The sequence below is a fragment of the Sphaerodactylus townsendi genome, linkage group LG07 (genome assembly GCF_021028975.2).
Source record: "Sphaerodactylus townsendi isolate TG3544 linkage group LG07, MPM_Stown_v2.3, whole genome shotgun sequence".
Classification (NCBI taxonomy): Eukaryota; Metazoa; Chordata; class Lepidosauria; order Squamata; family Sphaerodactylidae; genus Sphaerodactylus; species Sphaerodactylus townsendi.
Genome location: NC_059431.1, coordinates 96,483,779 through 96,505,920, shown reverse-complemented (window position 1 = coordinate 96,505,920; position 22,142 = coordinate 96,483,779). Strand labels below are relative to the sequence as shown.

At 42.4% G+C, this 22,142-nt stretch overlaps 1 protein-coding gene across 4 annotated transcripts in view; it reads left to right on the top strand.

Annotated features, from left to right (window-relative positions):
- FAM131B (family with sequence similarity 131 member B) overlaps window positions 1-22,142 on the top strand; it is a 64,847-nt gene that overhangs the window by 4,964 nt on the left and 37,741 nt on the right. Inside the window, exon 1 of one of the 4 annotated variants that reach the window (XM_048504502.1) lies at window positions 11,628-11,734. The exons of the other annotated variants lie outside the window; for them this stretch is intronic. The gene's annotated coding sequence lies outside the window, so the exon portion shown is untranslated. Of the gene's footprint in view, window positions 1-11,627; window positions 11,735-22,142 lie in introns of those variants that run through there. 4 annotated transcript variants of the gene reach the window in all.

Below are 22,142 nucleotides of genomic sequence, written 5' to 3'. Positions count from 1 at the left end.
TGCCTGATTCTAGTCATGATCTTTTCCACCCCTCACCTCCAAAAACCCTTTCTTTACAGTATTCTGGAACCTAGTCCACTGTGGTGGCAATCTAAGGCCGAATTCCCACTGAAAATTTAATCTAGATTCAACCAAGTTTCAAAAGAATCGGCACCTTTTCATCCAGGTTCCAACATCCTCACTGCAGCATGTTTCTAGTGAAGATGTCTAGGCCTGCCCCTTGGTGGTGGGGGTGGGGGGTGCCTGCTGTCAGGGGTGCAATTGTTAAGCTAGCAGCACCAACATTTCAGAGTATCTTCTGGAGACCCTCCTGATGATACCCACCCAGGTTTGGTGAAGTTTAGTTCATGAGGGCCAAAGTTATGGACCCTCACATGTGTAGCCCTCATCTCCTATTAGCTCCCATTGGAGTATTTTTTCAAAAAGGTGCACATACAAGCAGGTCCAGGAAAATCCCTTGATAAAGGGGCGGGGCGGGGAGAGGAGCGCCAGAAACGGGACTGATCGGTGTTCCACGGTTCGTCTGTGAGGAGATCTCGAGGGAACCTGGATATTTCGGGTGACTACCCCAGGATTAATCGCCAGTGAGGATATCACCTAAGAATGTTACCTCTTTCAGTCGAGAACTAATCTGATCCATTTGTCTTCTAAGACATGCTCTGCATCTTTCTCTTGCATGTAAATTCATGGTATTCGCTCATCAAGTTTTCCGTGTCACCCACACATTTGCTTAAAATAACAGAAGTACCATCCCCAACGACACCCACTCTTTGCTGGCCAGGATTCCACTGAATGGCTCATCATTACCCACTTGGGGGAAACGGAATGCCAACTAGGGCTGAACGAAAAGGATTCTAAGAATTGAACCGAAGTCTTATCCAGAAGAGGCTTTTTCCCTTTTGAATTTGCTCAGAAGAATGGGCCAGGTGTACCATTGGCTGTTGGTGACAATACTCCTGCAGCATACTGGCTACGAGCTGTGGGGGGGGGGGGGGGGGACCCTTCTTGAAAGCCATACCATTTCTGTGAGCTTGTGAGGTAGTCTTAGACAAATGGCTGCCTCTTAGCCTGGGCCTCTTACCTGCAGTCTGAAGATAACACAACTTTATGGTTTAACGGTCATGGATATTTGTTGACACATTTCACATTTGTGTCTGCACCCCTTGTTTGGTTAGCACTGTGAGAAGATTCATATACAGTTATCACTTCCACACCACAACTTTCCCCATCACGGTTTTGATACATTGGAGGTCAGCATATGAAATTAAATGGAAATTTGGGGGAAGTTTTGCAGAAGCTGCAGACAACCTGTAAAGGCCATCAGACAACACAGAAAAAGTTCAGAAACTCAGAAATGCATAAAATACATGTGTAGTACTGTATAATATTGACATATCTTTTAATGCCATGGATATGCACCATTTCTTTTAAAATTAAAATAAAAGGTAAAATTCAGACTTATTCTCTGGTACGAAGGGAGGGTCAAAATTTGTACGTGGATTTCCAGATTGCAAGGGGGCGCCGCTCCCCTAACCCCAGTGATGTGGAAGGGATAGTTGTTAAAGCATACCAATATATATGCATCGGAATAGGAATGCATAATATCTGGCGCATTGTCTTGCTCTTGTTTTGTGCCTGCAATCCCAGTTTGCTGTTGTGAAGCTTTTTCAAGCTCTGTGGGTGGGCTCAACCTGTCCACTGATGATTTATTATAAAATGCTACCACTGGTTGTGGGTTTAAAGGCCTTTGAGTAATGCGGTATTGCTGTGAACGCATCTCCTAGTAGGATGAGTATGATTCAGATCTTACTGTGGGTGTGAGGAACTTGTCACTGGGAATCTCGAGGGTTCATCAACTTGGAAAGGCAGGGGCTGCAAAGTAGGAGAAAGATGCTTAGTTGAGCAGATAAACACCAGGGCTGGCAGAGTCCCAGGTGTTACTTATCGGAAGAGAACATATAGTAAAACAACATAATATAATCTTTCCATAAACTATAGCACAAAGGACACTTTCAGTTAAAAATGACAAAGCTTAAGACATGGAAATATGCTTTAAAAGTTGTTAGTCATGAAGAGAGGTGTTGTGTCTCTGAAGTAGAACATCTCTTGGAAGGCAGAAGGTCCAAGATTCCATTCTCAGCACTTCCTGTTAACGAGATCACGTAGCACGTGATGCAAAAGACCCCAAGATGAACCCTTGGAGGGCTGAGTAGGCAATCCTGATTCACCAAAATATTTGATTGAGTGTGATCAGCATGTTCAAAGAATTCTCAGAATAACTGGTGTTTGGACTGGAGATGACATGATATAATGAGCCACAGGCCTGTGGGATCAGACTAGGATCTGGGACATCCAAGTTTGAATCCCCACTCTGGCTAGGGCAGCTCGCTGGGTGACTTTGGGCCAATTTCTTTCTCATGCTAACCTACGGTATTTCATAGGGCAATGATGGTGAACCTTTTTGAGACCGAGTGCCCAAATTGCACCCCAAACCCCACTTATTTATCGCAAAGTACCAACCCGGCAATTTAACCTGAATGCTGAGGTTTTAGTTTAGAAAAAAACAGTTGGCTCCCTCTTCCTCTGCCCCACGCGCTCGAGCAGGGGCCAGCCTGCTCTAGTCTCCAGTAAGTCCCATGCACGCTACTCTGTGACTCTCTAGCATCTCTGCCTCCTCTGTGCCCCCACCCCTCGGGCAGCAGCCACCCGGAGCACAGGCACCAGGTCCGCCAGCCAAGTCCTCCCTGCTCACTGTGGTGTGCGCACGTCGTGCTCAGTGGCCCAGGCCAGCCTAGATGTGTGTGTGGGGTGTGTGTGTGTGATTTTCCATCCCCCACATGATGAACTCTTGTGTGCGTGCCCACAGAGAGGGCTCCGAGTGCAACCTCTGGCACCCATGCCATAGGTTCGCCATCACTGTCATAGGGTGTGAAGATAAAATTGAATCAGGGAGAATAGTGTAAGCTGCTTTGAGTTCCTGTTGTGGAGAAAAGCAGGGTATAAATGTCTATATAGATAAATATGCCTCCATTTAACATTGAACTTAATGTCCAGTGCAATTCTATGCAGAAAGAAGCCCCATTGAGTTTAGTAGGTAGGACATACTTTCAGGTCAATGTAAGCAGGTCTCGGACTGCAACCCTAGGTACCCTTGCTTGAGAAAATGCTCTGGCGTGGGACTTTCTTCTAAGTAAAGGGATAGCTGGGCTGCATCTTTGCAACGTTCTGTACCACATCACATCTATTCCACTTCCTTAGGTTGTTCCCTGCTTTGCCTCTGTCAGTCTGCTAACTGCTGATACTTATAGAAAGCTCTTTTAATTATGTCAAAGTAACACATGCAAAGTATCAGTAACCCATGAGGGAATTGGTTTACTACTCAATGGTTGAGCTGAGATTCAAACCTTGGTGCCCCAGGTCACAGCTTGCTTTTTTCATTGCAAATATGTGTAAGCATATGTCTTCTCTGCAAAACATTCTTTTTTTTTTGGTCAAAGTATAAAAACTTCTGTTTGCATAGCGGGGAAAATGTGTGGTTTGCTCTTTTCATCTGCAGCATTCCTGTCCCCCCACTCCACCCCCAAGCCACTGCAGGGTGTCTGCTAACCTCTGGCAACAATTTTCTTTTTTTGAGGGGGAGGCAGAAATAGAAGAGTTTCCCTACATAAAAAGGAGGTGCTGTCTGCTCAGGTGATGAGCTCTTTTGACCAAGGTGTATTTGCAAGTATCAACAAACCAGTTGTAGCATCATAGTGTATATTGTAGATAAAACTGTGTCATCAACATACATGAACACATATGAAACTGCCTACTCAGACTGCAGTGGCTTTTCAGGGTCTCAGGGAAATTCTTTCACATTCCCTACTGCCTAGTCCTTTTCACTAGAGTTGCCAGGGGTTGGACCTAGAACCTTCTGCTTGCCACAGCCTTTTTTCAAGCTGTAATTTCAGATTACCTAAATGACAATCAATACTCAAATTATCATTAATTACAGAATCAATGGGGAGATGTCAATGGAGCACTTTCCCCCTATGCTTATCCCAAACTTTCCATCAAGTATTAATGGTAAAAGTATCTTTGGGAAAATATATTTGTAACTCAGACTTGATTATCCATATTAGGTCTTCCACAGGTAACCTACAACTTAGAGTCATTATTTTCTTCCAGCCGTGACAACAACTAGGTCAGTCTGTTTGCACGGAAATTGCATGTTCAGGCTCAGAATTCCTAGCCCTCCATTTGCCTGGTGATCACATACAGCTGTGTAAATAATGTTGGGTCGTCTTTCATTCCAGATGAAACTGGATGTAATATTCTGCAGTATCCTAATGTTTTGTCAGAGGACCATTTGAAAAATAAAATCCTGGGAGAATATGCATCTTAATAACACCTGTTCTTCTGTGGAAGTATATCTATTAATCAATCAATCATTAGATGCACACCCATGTATATGTATGTGTACATAAACAGGGCCAGTGTGGTACAGAGGTTAGACTGTTGGACTAGAATCTGCGAGGCTCAAGTTTGAATGTCTGTTCTGCCATGGAAACTTGCTGGGTGACCTTGGACCAGTAAAGAAGATGATGATTTTGGATTTATGTGCCACCTTTCTCTCCTATAAGGAGACTCAAGGTGGCTTACAAACTTCTTTCCCTTCCACTCCCCACAATAGGCACCTTATGAGATTGGGGGTGGGGGAGTGGGGTCTGAGAAAACTGTAACTAGCCCTGGTCACCCAGCAGGAATCGAGGAGTGGGGAAACAAATCTGATTCACTGAGTGGAGAAGTGGGAAATCAAACCTGGTTCTCCAGATTAGAATCCACGTGGTGTTACTGGCTCTTAACCACTACACTATAGTGGTTTCAGCCTAACACATCTCACAAGGCTGTGGTGAGGAAGAAAGAGTAGGATGACATAAACCACTTTCAGTCCCCATTGTGGAGGAATGACATCAATAAAAATAAAATATTCTTTAAAACACCTTAACCACTATTTTTAAAATAAGTTTTGGTTGTCTTCTAAAACTTATCTAGAACTTTGAGGGTCATTTTTCATGATCAGTATTTTTTTAAGATACATTTTTTTAAAAAGGAACAGCTGAATAAATAGAAACGAACAACATGCCAGTGAAAAGAATTGCAGAAGCATGACAGAAATGCTTTTGGTGGTGGGGGTTTGGGGGGGGGGTGCTATTGAACCAATTGGGCTGCCATACACAGCTGGTGGACTCTGGTTAGTTTATTCAGTGACAAATTGCGTAGGTCAGCACCCCTCTGGTGATGCAATGCACTTCACTGGTGATGCAATAGCAGCGCACTATTTCTTCCCCTTCCAACCCACACACAGAAGAGGAGGCGGGAATCTTGTTCCTGGTGAAGCTAACTCATTGTTTTGCGGTGTATAATGGGGAAGGGGGTGGATGTTCGAGGCATTGCTTGGCATGATGAATGACCAGATACAACAAGCATTCGCTTTTTGGCAGTCTGCATATGGGTTGCCTGCTCTAGCCCTTTGCTGGCAAGGAACAGAGCTGGAGGCTGTTTGGTGAAGTCTTCCTATTAGATCTCTCGACTGCTCTCGAGACTGCTGAAGCAGACAGACTCTCCTTTGCCATGTGCTGTTTGGGGACAGAGAAAATAACCATCTCTCTTGGGCTGAGCCACAGATGGTTGAGACTCAATATCAACCCTGGAAGCCTGTCTGCTTTTCTGAAATTGTGAGCTTAATTATAAGGCGGAAACAAACATCAGATGCCGGAGTCATGTTTTTTTTCGTTTCATTACAGAGCAGCAAAATGCCTGGTTTTGTGATCGGCCATGCTTATTGACAGCAGGCGTTTGGTTAGTCAGCTATTGAAGGATCCTGTGCGGGTTGATTGAGACAGAGGGGTTCTAATACAGTGAATTTCTGTATAATGCATTGAGAGAATTCTTGCTGCTCCCCTAAAGAGTCCCTCTCACGTCGAATTTTAGACGTCTGTCCAACCCCTACAGGAAAGGGGAAGGCATTGCACGGGAAACCAGGAATGGGAAACTGACTGATGGATTCAAAATAAACACTCATATATGATTTTATCTGTAATTATGGCCGTGACCTTTTGGATCCTAATTTCAGCCCAGCAAAGCTGCAACATTTGCAAATGTTCGACCAAGTTCTAACCGAATTTGGGAGCCTTTTCCACATAACATAGCAATGTTTCTGTACTGATGACAAATGTATTTTTGTCCAGTCACAGGATACTTGCATATCAATACATTTCTAGTACATTCAGCAGAATACCATTAACTGTAGTTAGAGGGAGGGAGTGGCTGACTTGTTGAAGGCATTCCATCGAACCATTCTTGTGTACTTAAAGGCTTGTTGGACAACTCAGATTACTAAATACTTTTTTAAAGTTTGAAAAACTGTTTCAGGTAGGAGGTGAGTTCATTGTGATACAAGTGCTGGCCAATCGGTGCTGTGTACAGTGTGCTTCTGCTGGAACCTAGCTGAACTATCTTCTTGAGGGTTTAATCTTGCGAGCATGGTTGTATGTCTGACGCAATGTTCTGAGTGCAAATTCTGCAGTAGGCTTATTATTATTTGCATTTATTATTTTTAAAAATCCTTCTCAGTGGTGTTACGGCCTTAACAGGAGTAAGGGTTTTATTAAAGGGATTCTCCACCAGCTGCTAAAAAGTGTAACAGCACACATATAGTTTTTAAAAGTAGATCAATGGGGAATGAACACTCACGTTGGCAGCGAGAGGGGCCGAGAGGAGATCTTTTAGACTGTATCTACGGGGAAGGAATTCTTGTTATGCCTGATATTCCACAGGAGAAGCCAAAGAGTCCAAATTGAGTTTAAATGTTTATATAAATTTGTTTAAAAAATACACACACACAGCATAGAACCCACAAGGGCACATACATTCAAGTTCCTGAGATATAAAAAAAAGGTTTTAAAGATAGAATTGGATGATGATAGAAATGGAGGGGGGGGGGTTTTTGGGTAATACATTACCTATCGATTCTTAGGAGGGTAGAAGTAGAAGGCAGGGATTCCATGCCACAGCACAGGAACTCCAATGAAGGATCTAATCCATGTCTCAACACCACAGCAAGAGAACATGTAAGCAAATAGAGCAATATGTTGCAGGTAAACTGAACCTTTATAATTCTTTTGCCCAGGTGGGCGGAGAACAAGTAAGATTTTAAGTTTTATTTATTTTCTAAATTCTCACTGAACTTCCCATGCTGTGTTTTGGGGTGCTGAGGTAATTGGTCAGCTCCTTTCTATTGTTCCTACACCTTTGGGACAATGGGAGTCAATTGGTCCTGTAGATTAAGTCAGGAAGCTACAGGTGAAATGGCTTCTTTATGCAAAGTAACTCTGATTTTGAACAGGACATGAGACCCCAGGGACTGGAAAGGTGGGTGCTTTAGGGAAAATTCATAACAATGGGAAGAGGGGAGATGCAGAGAAGCAACCATCTGTTGATGAGCTTAGTTTCCTGTAGCTGAGATGTGGGAAATGACAGTATCTGATATGCAAGTTGAAACTTTCCATACCCCTTTGTTAACAGTATGTTCTTTGCAAGGTGAGGTAATCCAAGCATTCACTAGTTACTCAAATGAGACCTCCAGGTTTATGCTGGGGTAACTCATTATCTTAGCTTTTGTTAAAGTAGTTTTGACCTTTTGACATGCTGCTACCTACACCCATAGGAGTGCTTTTGGCAACTGGCTTTTGCCAATATGATTTTAAAGCAGAAATATATATAAATAATATTCTGGGGGTCCTTTGGGTCGTTACAGTGGTAACTTAGGTTGGAGGGAGAGGCTGCAGAAGTGTTCTCACTGTCGCATTTATTCGGTGTCTGCCATTAATGAACACTACATACCAATAAATAGGGAGTGCCAGTTCAACACTATTATTAGGTGCGTGGGGTTTTGTGAAAATAACTTGAAATGGTTGTCGAAGTTGGTTCCCTTCCTGATCCAAGGTTGTCATATCAAGGTGCCACCACGCCTGGAGCTTTCTGAATCCCACTAAAGAACCTTAATGTGAATTACAAATACTGTGACCCTCTCTGCTGTGTGTTACAGATATCTTGATGTTAGACAACATTACAACTACTTCAGTATTATTGTTCCCACAACTTAGATGATATTAACTGATGGTAATTGCCCAGAATTACCACTGATCTGCAGAGTGCACAGATCTGTTTCCCTGGAGAAAATGACTGATTTGAAGGCGAACTCTGTGATATCGGATCTCTCCCCAAACCTTTTCGCCCCCAAATTCCTAGGATTTTCCCAACCCAGAGTACTTGTAGCTTAAATTCTTAGCCATGATGGGGCACCCAGCTTTTCTGCGGAAATTAATTTTGACAAGGAGGTGTCTGCAAAACTCATCGGGGAGGGGGAATTCCATTTTCCTCCATAGCCAAAGCTGGCATGGCTCCAGGCTCTCCCACCCTCCTTTAAACCCTAGCCGCAGCTGTGGTATATAAATAGGAATGTAAACCCCAATGTATTTTTAAAAGATTTTAGATTTTTCTTGCAAACCTGGGGAGTTGGTAAGAAAATTTGTTTAATGTTGGTGTGGTCCTAATCCAGTGACTTAAATAGTCACAGCTGAGGTTGCATGTCGCGATTAAATATATAGGTTTTCAGTCCGATTGCATGACCCTATCAAAGAACATCTACTCTTTCCAAACTTGGTATCTTCACGTAGCCCTGAGCATGTCCAATATGTTAAGATTCTGGAGTATGTGCACAGTCAGCACTGAGGCCTACAGCTGCATCAAAGTATTTTGTCACCTCAGGGCTAAATCTCAACTTGGAGACCTAAATCTGTACCACCACAGGTTGTGTCCAAGCAAAGCTCTTGTAGCAACACCATGGGCTTCGCTTGAACCCCATGTTTATGTTTTATGTATGATTTTGTGTTGTTCACCGCCCTGAGCCCTTCGGGGATAGGGCGGTATACCAAGTTAAATAAATAAATAAAATAAAATAAAATAACCCAGTCAGCAATGCTGTAGGGCTGAGAAAGAATGCCATCCACTTCCCGTACCGCTGGTAGCTGGAGAGTAGCCTCAGTGATGTTGCTGTTCCTAAGCAGCTACTTGGGGACTTGGCTAGAGAGCTGTCCCTACTTCAGGTGCCTCGCAGTTGCCTTGCATAAAGAATCCAACAGTGATCTTCTGTGGCTGCTTATTTCAAGGAGAGATCCAAGAAGGTGTTTGTCAAGAAAGGCTTACCGAGATAAGGCACATAAAGCACTTTAGACATTCAGGACTATATAAATACGAAACAGTGGTGATGTTATTGTTGACAACAATATTGAATTGTGTGGGGCTCCCGAATTGCCCGCTTCTATGTTTGTTTAGGAGAGATCTGGCTGAAAGTGTTTAATTGGCTGAATAAAGGACAGTGGGGCAGGAAAAGATGGAGATTCATGAAGGGAAATGAGCTAATGAGATCTGGCATTATTAAGAGAGCAGAGCTGGGAGTTGATAGCATTGTAATGTATTCAAGCTGATTGGTGAGGCTGGGTTAAAGCTTGCTGGGCCTTCAAGCAGTGAGGAAATGGAAGCAAAGGAGCAGGTGACCCAGAGGGACCTGTTGTAACCAGTTTTTCCTCTGAGGCAGTAGCCTCCCCTGTCAGATCTTTGACATGAGCAGGAAACCTATTATGTGAAAAGCAATCGCTGATTTTTAACATCCACTGTTTAAAAGGGGAAGGGGAGGAGGCTGCCTTGTTTGTCATGTGAACATTGAAAGTCAGCTGTGAGTCACCGAGCAATACATGTTCCAGGTGCTCTCACGAGCGAGCCAAGATTGTGCATAACTCACATGTGCATATGGCCAAATGGGTGTTCGTGTGTGACAGAGTGGATTTGCTTCTTCTGTTTCTTTTTCTCCTCTGTGTCCTCTTCCTCCTCCCTAGTCAGTTAGACCTGATTTAAATCATGGTTTCTGCATAAAGACTGATTCTTGCTGGTATAATCTTAAAAATTACAAGAGATGAAGGTTTCATTTTTAGAATAATAAATTTTCAGATTCATTTTAGTGTTATATTAAAATTACTGATTTGGTCATACTATTAGAAATACATAGATGGATAATTATGAAATTATTGTGAGATGAACTATCTTCAGTTTCATTTGGGCCACAAGGCCTTGCATTTCTCTATGGCAGTGTTTGCATTTTGTCTGCCTGCCTTATCCACAGGCAGAGGAACTTCATTAAACTATTCCCAAACTAAGTCCCTTTTATAGCCTTCTCCATTATAGATTTTTTTCTCCAGGGAGATAACATCATGATAAACCTAATACTATAGCCACAATGATCCCAAAACTTATGGAGTATTCTGCTCAAAAGATTTCCTTTCATTTTTAGTGCTTGCCCCTCCCTCCTCCCACTTTGCTCCTTGTGCAGATCTGTTCCACTCCAAACAATCTTTTGTTCATTGAACTTCTTTAAACTTAGCACTTAGAGAGATAAGGGGTTGATTCAGTGTACGTAGATTTGCAAAGGGACAATAGGATTAAGGTATTTTTCTCAACTCTGTATGTATATTTTAGAACCTTTTTTACTATGAAGAAGAGGCATGTTATCTCTGCAGAAACAAATTCGCAGTTGTAAGAACTGCAAAACCAGGCATCTGTAATGTCATCTTCTAGATGGACAAATCTTGTAGATGGAAAAACTGTCTAAAATAATCTTACAGAAACCTCTGGAAGAGCATAACATTGTGAATGAATTAATGAAAGTCATTAACCAAAAAATTTAAACACTGCATGGATATACAGTCTCTCAAAAACTAATCCTTACTTCATGATGAACAACCTTTGTACTGTAACATATCTTAAATGGAAAACTATTTAAATGATCTGTAGATAGGTTTTTCCTCAAAAAGCAATTTTTTAAAAAAATCTGATTTAAAATTTACAAATCCAATTTACATTTTCAGGTAGCAGCTGGAGATGTTCTAGAATTACCGCTGATCCCTAGACAACAGAGATCAGTTACCCTCGAGAAAATGGCTTGTTTGGAGGGAGTCTGCTGAAATCCCTTCCCAAACTCCATCTTCCCTCAGACTCCACTCCCAAAATCTCCAACCATTTCCTGATCCAGAATTGGCAGCCCTAAAAATTAAGACATGCTTAACATAAGTTTAAGAGGCTCAGATCTTTACAAAAAAAAAATTATTTTACCATTACAATTTAGTAATTTTTCTAGTGGACCGTCAGAAAAGTACCAGAGACCAGATTACAGTTCAAGGGAACGCACATCAATGGTTTACTTATTTTCAAATAACAGAATGCTTCAAAGAAGATAACAAAGAATGGGGTTTCAGAGAAGATTAAACAGTTTTTTAAAGAATTACTGTGTTAAAATGATGTGAAGTTAATAGGGAAAATATGTAAGCAGTTAACATTTAAAACTGAAGAAGAAGTTAAGGAAGTCATGATTAAATGGACTCAAGACATTGGGGAAAAGGTTAAATTAGATGAATCGACTAAATTATGGGGAAATATTAACAAATTTGCACTAAGTATGGACCTTAAAGAGAATTTTTACAACATTTTTCATAGGTGGTACCTTGCTCCTGTGGCATTGTCTAAGATAAATAAAACATGTTCACCAAGTGTTGGAAATGCGAAGTGAAAGAAGGAACTTTTTTTTCACCAATGGCTGCAATTTAGGAAAGTGCAAACTTATTGAAGAGCAATTCACAAGGTAATGGAAAAAACAATGAAGGTAAAATTTGAAATGGCTCTTGAATCAAACTTATTAGATATAAGTAATGCCAAAAGGGTAAAATAGCATCATGTTCTGTTTGTCTTCTTGGTGGCTACAGCCAGGATTGTTCTGTAAAGTTGACAGCCAGTGGCTGGGGACGGGGTTTAACTGTAGAGTTCCCCTGAATCTTAGAATGGAGTGACATCACTTCCAGATTCACCCTGATATGATGTCACACAATTGGCATAACAGCAGAGGTTTTTTCTGCATTTTCCTCCTGCCAGCCTAGCTGAACTGCAGAGGGGGACAGGGTTGCTGGTGAGAGATGTTCCATCTTAGAGAGAGACTGCCAACCCTACTCTTCCCTAGTGTGACTCCTTTCCCATGTTCCTAGAGAGTGAGCAAGGCCATTGCCCAATAGAGCTTGCAGTTGACAGATAGTTCCCATATTAAAACAACCACTGCTGGTAGATGGGTTAGCTGTGAGCCTTTATAAACTTCCATTCCTCTCCAACACCTCCCACTGTCAAAGCTTTTGTGCGCTCATCTCAGCTGCTGGGAGGAGAGGAATTGGACTGCAGAGAAGAAAGTACAACAATTTCAGCAGGAATGAAGGAGCTAGTAGGCCACTAGGGATGTGCATGTGTGAGGGGTTGCTCTGCCGGTCCTCCTCCGGGCAACTTGGCTGTCTTACTCTTTTGTCCAACTTGCTGTGCATCATGCTGAGGAGAGAGTGGGAAGGCAGAAAGTAAAGTCCTTCCCCCTCACTGAAGATACACAATGGCTAAGGTTTAATAATAGTAGGGAAAGACAACTCTACCTGCATGTATGAATTCCAGTAAATTAGAAAGTTATAGTTACATACAATATCAGTAGGTTATACACAGTGTGTACACAGTTAAGAGTGAATGACTCTAATCGGAAGAATCAGATTTGATTCCCCACTCCTCCACATGAGGGGCAGGCTCTAATCTGGTGAATCTGGTTTATTTCTCCGCTTCAACCACATGAAGCCTCCTGGGTGACCTTGGGCTAGTTACAGTTCTCTCCTAACTCTCTCAGCCTAATCTGCCTCACAAGGGGTCTGTTGTGGGGAGGGGAAGGCAAGGCAAATGTATGCTGCTTTGAGACGCCTTAAAAGTAGAAAAAAGGGGGATGTTTCAAACCAACTCTTCTTATTATTTGATATCTTTCACAGGGCATACAATGGACATTGGCTCTTGATTGCTGGTAATTGTGAATGTGGCTCTCTCTGAAATCTGCTGAGTTAGTTGCATTGGGTTAAATATTTAGACCTTGTGTGTACTATTGGGCACTCACAAAGGGATCTATGCAGGGAAACCTCAGACTTTTCAAGATTGGGAGTGGAGCCAGAAAATACAATCCTGCCTCCCGTTTTCTCCATGCATTGATCTATGCATGCTTTAAATACACATCCAAGGCTTTTATCCATCTCTGTTTTCCCCCTCTCCCCATGAAAACAATGCCCAATGTTGCCCAGTCTTGTCGCCACCTCTGATTCAACTTTGTGATCATGTAACACTGTCTGGTTTGTGGAACTCATGTTTAGCCACAATGGTAACAGTCCAGTTTAGAATTACCAACCTCCAGGTCAGACGTTGACTTCTCCCAGAGCCACTTGACTATTAAGAGATCAGTTCCCATGGAGCAAAGGTCAGCTTTATCAGGCAGGTTTACATGGCGTCACGTTCCCACTGAATTCTCTACCCTTCTCAAACTGCACACTCTAAAGGTACCACTCTCTCAAGGTACTGATATTCTCTCTCTCCCTCCCCCCCCACACACACAGAGAGAGAGAGAGAGAGAGAGAGAGAGAGAGAGAGTTTCTGCCACTGCTGCCACTGCAGGAGAAGTAAGAGGCTTATTATATCGATATTCCTTGGTATTTCTATATTCCTGCATTAGATGATCTATTATAATTTTGATAGATCTAATGTGGTACAAACGCTTGAAGCTGAAATACAGTTTTACAAAGCCCTCCCAATCATCAGGAAAGGCAGAAGTAAAGTGGTGGTGGGGCCAAAAAGCCCGAAGCAAAGAATGACGCAGGGCCATTTGTGTAGTCTTTACAGGGGAAAATGCTTTGGGATCTTCCATGCAGTGAGTGTGAGAAGGGAGAAAGGCCTCCGTAACAGAAGCTCAGACCCGAAGTGAATCTCCCTTCAGCATGGGGCAGAGCACCAGTGTATAATCGGCCTGTGACTTGCATCCTAAAATTACAGCAACTCTCAGGCACCCACATGAAGATACCTTATGCTGGATCAGCCCATCTGTCCTTTGGATTGAGGTCTTTCCCATTACTTACTGCCCAGTCTTTTGAGATGCCAGGCATTCAAACTGGGATGTTCTGCATGCAAAACAGAGGGTTTTTCATTGAGCCACAATTTCTCCCTCTTGCTGCAGCCTACAGTGTCCATACTGGGAGTTCAGAAAATGCCTGAAAATAGCGTGGTGAAGGCAGTGGCGACGTGTGAGTCTGCTGTGTCATCGCCAGTTAGCATCCCTCTCCCCTGGGCCAAAGATGCTTGTGCATGTAGAAGTACAAATTTGGAATTTGAGCCAAGGGTTGCCAGCCTTTTTGAGACTATGGGCCCATTTGGAATTCTGACCAGGCCTGGTGAGCGCAGGAACAAAATGACAGTCACAAAATAGCTGCTGCAGGAGGTGGAGCCAGCCACAAAATGGTCAGCACAGCTTAGCTTCAGTAACACAGTGCAGATCCTTGTGCTGCGGTGGCAACTGTGTCAAAGGTACATTTTAGAAAGCTGCACAATCAAATCTCCAGTATCTCCCAGAATCCTTGCTGGGCAAAAGCCTTACATTGCCTTGCCCACTTCCTGAAGACGCTTGATGGGCACTTCAGACACCGTACTGGAGATCCCTGATCTAAGCCAATGACTGCACCAGTCCCCATTGATAACTGGACATCCTGCAGTCGTGGTCCTTTGCCTTCCCCAACCAAGAGCAACATCTGGCAGCAAATGCTGCTCACTCGTTTAAGTTCCGACTCGGTTGCAGTTTGCCACATATATCTTGTGCAACTTTGGACTGCGTTGCTTAAGTTGCATTTCTTTCTTCTCATCGTCCCATTCTTCAGACACATTTTCTTATTCCCCATGTCAGCACATATTGGATTATGTTCTGTTAACTGGTGCATGAACGGATTATGCTTGCCTGTCCCCTTTTAGACTATCTCCCTCCCTCAAAATAAATCTTTCACACAATTCTGTGGCACAAGTTCTGTGCCCTTTTTAGTGGGAAAAGAGGGGAGAAGGACAAAATTTGCATTGCCTACGTATGTACAGCAACTGGAGATGCTAAGCTGTGTTGTTTGCTCTCTAGACGTTTGTGTTCTGAGCAATCTTGGAAGGGTGCAATTTGAGTCCCCTGTGGTTATTTTTCCCCCCAAAAAACAGATAAATAAGGGCTACATCACTTCTCAGCTGAGAAGCAATTGGAAGTCAGTTCTGAGTTCATCTGGCATTTTTCTTGAGTTGAGTAGCAGAGAGATGGAGCAAAACACCAACGAAGTGAAGAGCACTGAACCAAATGGTGCACTTCTCTTCTGCTAGCCCACCAGACAAGGAGTGGATTTCTTTCAGGAACGTGTTCAATCAAAAGGTGCCCTTTTTTGGATCAAAGAGTTCAAACAGCACTGCAAGAAATCCAATTGTGGCTGCTGCTGTGACTGAACGTGGACTAACCAGCCTCCCAGGAATCTTTTATTTATATATATAGTTACTATATTAAAGGATTTAGAGCGGAAGGATTTAGAAAAGCGCAGCAAGGAATGTTTAGATTATCTGGCTAAAAAAAGCCTATTTTCCTAGGGATCTGTCACAAAAATCTAGCGGCATGCCCAGAATGCACAGATGCAGTCACAATGGCAAATGAACCTCCGTCTTATGGTGAGCTGAAGGAAGCTGGGGGTGGCCCTGCTCATTTTTCCAAAGATGAATGGGACATCAGCTGCAAGAGCAAGAGTTATCCTGGCAATCATAAAGTTTGCTAACTATAATTGGGAGTCCTGTGTGCCAGACTAGGGCGGGGGTTCCCATTCTTTTTGAGCCTGTAGGAACTTTTGAAATTTTGAGAGGGGGTGGAGAGCATCGCCCCAAAATGGCTACCTCAAGAAGCAGACCCAAATGGAATACCATTCTCCTCACACATGGAAAGAAGAAATGCCTGATGTAAGAATGGAACCACATGCTGGCTAAAGAAAACGCAAGGGCCTACCTAGCTGTTTTCCTTTTTTAAAAAATAATATTTATTAAGTTTTTCATATCATACACAAACGAAAAAAATGGTAGCTTTTTTAAAAAAGACAATTGAAAAGATTTCTTAATACTTTCCCCTACTTGGGAATTGTCTTAATATACTAACTCAACCTAGCTGTTTTCCTGATCCTCTGGTAGAAAGCCCTTTTATTTGAATGAAGGCTGCCAATAAGAAGTCCTACCTTGCACATTTTGAAAGTTTGGAAGGTGCCCAGGGAATTACTGACAGGTCCCATGGCACCTGTGGTTGCCACATTGGGGAACCCTGAACTAGCTTGCTTGTGGCAATATACAAGATGTGCAGATAAAGGAACACAGCCATAAAAGCGCCTCTCACTTTTGACCAGGCCCAAATTAATACCTTCCCACCCACCACCCATGTCTGCTCACACACAGCTGGTGGTACCCTGAGTCTACTCTTACTTTTCCAAATATACATTAAATAGTTGCAATTTACCCTGTGGAGAGAAATAAACCTTGTAGTAGTCTGCTATTGCAGGTAGGCATTTGGCAAATCTAATAGTGAAAAAAAACCCCCAAAAGTTTGGCAAACTCTACTCTTCCCAGGCACTGTCCCCAAATCTCCTGCAATTCCCAACCCAGAGTTGGCAACCCTACCTGAGGCTCTTTCTCTTCAAGGCTTGGCTGTGAATGTTAAACCATAGAGTACCCTTTCAGTTCTGTATGGATATAATTCGAGGTAATGCCTGAGTGCATGAATGGCTCTTATCCATGTAGAGTTTTTTGCAGCCTATTGTTGCATTTAGGAGGTTGTTAACTCCCATGCTGTAGTCAGGAGGTGAGGGATAAAAATGAACTGTCCATTAAGAAAGGGAGCTGAAGTCCTTAGGAAGAACTAGAGAGTGCTTCTGGATTATTACTAAGTCTTTTTCTGCCTGCTGTGCAAATTGGGATTATTTGCTCCAATTGGCTCTGTCTTTACTTATATTTATAATATGATGGCGGGTTTTTGCTTTTTTAAAGCCCAGGATTGTATCCAACAAGCCTAGCATTTTTGGGCAAACGCTTTTGTGAAGATCACTCTATCCTAACAGCTTTATGTGCACATTCACATTGGCACATGCAAGTACACAGATAGTTGTATCCATGCCAAACTGAACCTTTCAGCACTGCATTGTTGTTGTAGTTGTTGTTAAATTTTGTTTGATATCACAGCTGCCAATTCTTAGCTGGTTGTTGGCCTTTCATTACAATTGGAGCCTCACCCAGAGGTCTAGGACACTGTAATGTAGTATCTGAGCAGATCCCAGCAGAACTGCACTTTGAATCTGACAGACGTTGGTTTTGTCAATTTGAAGATGTTTCAAGTGCAGCTCTAGTGTTTTCAGAATGGTGCCCAGGGTTCCGATTGCCAGTGGGATGACCTCAACTGGTATGAGCCACAGTTTCTGAATTTCGATTTTCAAATACATAGCGATCGTCTCATGTTCTTTTTCATCGACCCTGCTGTCACCAAGTATTGCTATGTTAATGATGGTCACTACCCTGTTTCCCCGAAAATAAGACCTATCCCGAAAATAAGCCCTAGCATGATTTTTTTTGGAATTTTTGGATGCTTGAAATATAAGCCCCACTCTAAAAATAAGCCCTACCCTGTTTTTCGAAAATAAGACATCCCCTGAGAATAAGACATAGTAGAGGTTTTGCTGAAGTGCTAAATATAAAACATCCCCCGAAAGTAAGACGTAGCAAAGTTTTTGTTTGGAAGCATGCCCATCGAACAGAACACCAGAGCATGCAGCTGTGGAGCAGAAAAATAAGACATCCCCTGAAAATAAAACATAGCGCATCTTTGGGAGCAAAAATTAATATACCGGTAAGACACTGTCTTATTTTCGGAGAAACACGGTAGTTACAGATTTCCCAGTGCAGTGATCTGGTCACATGGGGGGCGCAAAAACATGGAGAAAAAAGACATCCCCTGAAAATAAGCCCTAACACATCTTTTGGAGCAAAAATTAATATAAGACCCTGTCTTATTTTCGAGGAAACACGGTATTTATCCTTGATCACTGTGTTGTCTGGTATGTTATATGCCAACATCTCGTCTGTTTGGATTCAAAAGTCTTAACCTTCTCATCTTCTGTGACTTTTTCTGGGCGATGTTCCCACTTATTATTGTTATTGCTATTATTATTATTATTCAAAGTCACCATATCTTCAATAGGTTTTGGCCTTCATCATCACAGGGTTCTTCCCAGATACCTGGGATGTTGTAATGTATTAGTGTAGTACATGTGTGAACCCAAGCAATATGGACTTTTGTAATTGACAAATGGAGATTTTATCGATATGTAGAAGGTTCAATTACCGTCCAAGGTTTTTTGGTATGGCACCCAGTATGCCAATAATCACTGGGACCACAACTGCTGGCGTGTGTCATAATCTCTTGACTTCCACTTTCAGATTGTTGTGATTACTACCTGTCAAGTTGCAGCTGATTATGGACAAGAGAGGTTCAGAGGTATTTTGCAATGGCCTACCTCTAGCCTGCCTCTATGTAGCCACCCTGGACTTCTGTGGTGGTCTCCCTTCTGAGTACTCACTGGGGCCAACCCTGCTTGTCTTCCAAGATTGGGCTAGCCTGGGCTATCCAGGTCAGAACAACTGCATTCAGTAGGTGTTCTATATTTTAAGGGTTGCCTTAAATAATGTGCTGTGATCCTTTAAAAAAAACTGACATAGATCTATGTCCATGGTGGTGAACCTTTGGCACTCCAGATGTTAAGCACTACAATTCCCATCAGCCCCAATTGGCCATGCTGGCAGGGGCTGATGGGAATTGTAGTCCATAACATCTGGAGTGCCAAAGGTTCGCCACCACTGATCTATGTTGTACTCTTCTCCTAAACATAGTACAGAATGAACTTTTATTTTTACTCATGCACCCGCCCTTTTGCCTTTGTGTAATGCCACTGGTGTAATTACAGCAAGTGGCTACTATTTTGTCTTGAGGAGCCCCGTGGCACAGATTGGTAAGTTGCAGTAAGGCAGACAAAGTTCTGCTCATAACTTGAGTTCGATCCTAATGGAAGTTGGTTTTAGGTGGCTGGTTCAAGGGTGACTCAACCTTTTATCCTTCTGAGTTTGGTAAAATTACCCAGCCTTCTGGGAGTAAAGTGTACATAACTGGGAAAGGCAATGGCAAACCACTATGTAGTCATAGTCTGTCTAGTAAATATGATGTGATGTCACCCGCATGGGTCAGTAATGATCCAGTCCTTGCACAGGGGACTACCTTTACCTAGGGTCTTCCAGGCTGTTTTAACAGGCCACCAGAGGATCTTTGAAGAATTGTAGCATGGTCAGTAATAGAGCCTTGGGTTCCAGTTCTGATTATGTCATGAAGCTCATTGGATGACTTTAAGCCAGCTGCTCTGTGTCAGCCTGACCTACCTCACAAGTTTGTTGTCAGACTAACAGTAGGTCATGCATTCTGCATGAGCTTCTTAGAGGAATGATGGGATACAGACTTGATCAATTAAATAAACGCTCGTTCATTCTTCCATTTCTGAAGTTATTTTGTCAGGCTCTTTTTTTAGCTGAAAAGCACTAATAAGCATGTAAAAAATAAATAATTGTACAGGCCGAGAACCCTGTAAATGTGATATCTGGCATTAAAGACCTATTACCTAACCTTTATAAATTAATTTCGTTAGAGAAAATTGAGGCGTATCAGCAGTGCCCATATTAGTTGAATGGGAGAATAAATGTTGTGAGTATGCCATTAGGTTGAAAAGTACTAATTACGTAAGAGGGAACAGGAAAGAGATGAAGTTGATTGAGCAGCATTGGTTGTGAACCAACCCATGGGGAAGACTTTTTAGATCCCTATGATTGACCGTCGATTCCAACATAACTGCAAGATTACCCAAAGGCAGCTGACTTTCTGGATTCCTGTTCATATGAATTTGAATGGTCAGTTCGTGGGCAAAGTTCCGGGCTAGGAAATACCTTGAGATTTTGGGGATGGAGTCTAAGGAGGGAGGGGTTTAGGGAGGGGAGCAGCTTCAATGCCAGAGTCCACTTTTTCTGTAGATCATCTGATCTCTAACCTCCAGAGACCAGTTGTAATCACAGGAGATTGCCAGTCACTGCCTGGGGACTGGAAACTCACAAAACCCTCCTATACCTATTAGTCCCATTTTCTGTGGTTGTCACCTCCATGGCTGGTTCCCTTTTGCCATTTTTGTTATTATTAGGCCTTTATTGGCATTAAAAGAAAAGAAAAAGGGAAAAAGAAAAAGACAGAAATTAAAACATAATAAATCTAAAATTAATACAGCAGATAAACATTTCCAAAACAGCCATAGTAACATGCTACATTCCAATCATAGTATATTATATTACAATAAACTGTTAAAATAAAATGGCATGATGAAGAAGAGAAAGAATTTACATTTACATATATTGAATTGTGTGAAATCCAGTGGGGCTTTAAAGACTAGCATAAACGTATAATAATATCTTGTCAGTTTTTAATATAATATAAAACAGGAATCCAGTGGCACTTTAGAGACTAGTGGGATTTATTGTAGTATAAGTTTTTGTGAGTCAGAGCTGACTTCATAAAAAACATGAAATATACATCTGTTAGGTCAATCTCTGTTTTATTTTGTTGCTACTGTCGACTTCTACCCATCTAGAATCATTCTGGGTAAGCTTTTGTGTCTTTTTCTTTTGTATTCTTATTTAGGAGGCTTCCATGGTTGGATCTGTGGGTCTTTGCAAAGTATTGTTTAGAGAAACAAATAAGCATAGGTAAGACACTTCCCCCTGTCCTGTCCAGGCAGTGGAGTGGGGTGAGGGGATGGCGCCCAGGGCAAAATGGCCCCCGCGTGCCCCCCCCCTTATGTTAGTTCAGCTAGCTGCTCTTTGCAGCCAGCTGAACTCCAGGCTGCAACGAGCAGTCAGCTGAACTTCAGGCTGCTCTGGGCTTCTGCCGGGCCTGGCGGGAGGGGGGAGGGCTATGGGTGGCGATTTTCCACCCCCCATGTGACTCCAATGGCGTGCACCAGGGACACAGCCCCCCTGCCCCATGGCAGCTATGCTACTCTGTCCAGGCAAGGTGCTCTCAGACATTTTTTCTCCAAAATTAAAACTGTCACTTTCAGGGCTCACTGAGCAGCTACCAACTGATTTTTAAACTGATGACGTAGCGTTAGTGTGGTGATTTTACTTGATTTGTTTCACTGTGTGTCCTCCCCCCCCCCCAAATATTTATAATAACGTTTTAAAAAGTTATTTAGCTTCTCAGATGGGCACCTCTCAGGCAAGTAAAAAAATCTGCTCCGAGGGAACACAAAAATAATCCCTTTCCCTCTGTCTAAAAAGCAGGCACCTGAGTCTCTTTAAAGTAAAAAGATGAAAGAAGATTTTATTTACAAGAAAAAGAATTTTGGAACAACTATAAACAAGAGGCTGGTATAGAGTGGTTCTTATATTCATGTAGTTACAGTATCTCTCTTCATAAGTGCTACAAGTTTGTCACAGCTTACTGTCATCAAGATGTTACATTAAATTTAATTTTAAATAAACATACACACACCAGAAAAGGTGACACTATATTCAGTTGGTCTTATTATTAGGTTGAAAAGACCTTCCTTTTACCCTCAAGTAAGTATTTTAAAAACAGTTCCTTAGAACATTGTATTCTAGACAATCCTATGTCTAGCCCCCACATATTCTTAACAGAACAGGAATTCCAGCTAACCTTCAGGAAGTCATTTCTTCTATCTCTACCACTACTCTCATAAGCTTTCCTGCTTAATTTCTGAGTGAGGTTTTCCTCTGAAACAAAACAACCAAGCAATTTGTGTGTTGATTTTGGGCACTGTTTTTGTATACACCAGGGATATAGTACAGATTCTCCTTTTAATCTAACCCCTCAGTCCCTCAAACAGAGTAGCTTAACCAGCTTTGAACAGAGCCCACTCGGCACACATCCATTCACTTCGGCTGTCTGACCAGAACTTCCCAAAATCTTATCACACTGCCTTTAGAATCCTGCCTTTCACAGCCAGCCAATCACAAGCAGTCTTCACTTAACTCCTTGTGGGCTGCAGTCTTCTTGCAGAAAATAAGGC